Raw genomic sequence first — 1,103 nt, 5'->3', positions numbered from 1 at the left:
TTAGACAGATCAGAGACTAAGTTTGCCAAATTAGAAGTGTTTTGTTCAGAGTTCTCTGTCTGTTGCTGAGTGGATGATGTAAAGGGTTTATTATTGTTAAACTTGTTTCTTCCACCATTATTAAAGCCTTGTTGAGGCTTTTGATCCTTCCATGAGAAATTTGGATGATTTCTCCATGATGAGTTATAGGTGTTTCCATAAGGTTCACCTAAGTAATTTACCTCTGCTATTGTAGGGTTCTCAGGATCATAAGCTTCTTCTTCATAAGAAGCCTCTTGAGTACTGTTGGATGCAGCTTGCATTCCATGCAGACTCTGAGAGATCATATTGACTTGCTGAGTCAATATTTTATTCTGAGCCAATATGGCATTCAGAGTATCAACTTCAAGAACTCCCTTCTTCATAGGCGTCCCATTACTCACAGGATTCCTCTCAGAAGTGTACATGAACTGGTTATTAGCAACCATGTCAATGAGTTCTTGAGCTTCTGCAGGCGTTTTCTTTAGGTGAATGGATCCTCCTGCAGAAGTGTCCAGTGACATCTTTGATAGCTTAGATGAACCATCATAGAATATATCCAGGATGGTCCATTCTGAAAGTATGTCAGAAGGACACTTTTTGGTCAACTGTTTGTATCTTTCCCAAGCTTCATAGAGGGATTCACCTTCTTTCTGTCTGAAGGTTTGAACATCAGCTCTAAGCTTGCTCAGCTTTTGAGGAGGAAAGTACTTGGCTAAGAAAGCCGTGACCAGCTTATCCCAAGAGTTCAGGCTGTCTTTGGGTTGAGAATCCAACCATAATCTAGCTCTGTCTCTTACAGCAAAAGGGAAAAGCATGAGCCTGTAGACTTCAGGATCTACTCCATTAGTCTTAACAGTATCACATATCTGCAAGAATTCAGTTAAGAACTGAAAAGGATCTTCTGATGGAAGTCCATGAAACTTGCAGTTCTGCTGCATCAGAGAAACTAATTGAGGTTTCAGCTCAAAGTTGTTTGCTCCAATGGCAGGAATGGAGATGTTTCTTCCATGTAAATTAGAATTAGGTGCAGTAAAGTCACCAAGCATCTTCCTTACATTATTATTATTTTCGGCTGCCATCTC

The 1,103-nt window shown here is 40.1% G+C and overlaps 1 non-coding gene across 1 annotated transcript; it reads left to right on the top strand.

Moving 5' to 3' along the window:
* The first annotated feature begins 600 nt into the window (after positions 1–600).
* Positions 601–704, top strand: LOC148556206 (small nucleolar RNA R71). Its single transcript, XR_015887675.1, has one exon. It is a non-coding gene; the product is annotated as a small nucleolar RNA R71 (small nucleolar RNA).
* Positions 705–1,103: the final 399 nt, after the last annotated feature.

This window comes from Arachis ipaensis, chromosome B6 (genome assembly GCF_059453495.1).
Source record: "Arachis ipaensis isolate K30076 ecotype BB chromosome B6, ASM5945349v1, whole genome shotgun sequence".
Taxonomy (NCBI): Eukaryota; Viridiplantae; Streptophyta; class Magnoliopsida; order Fabales; family Fabaceae; genus Arachis; species Arachis ipaensis.
The sequence above is the reverse complement of the archived record's forward strand: the minus strand, read 5'-3'. Positions and strand labels throughout refer to the sequence as shown.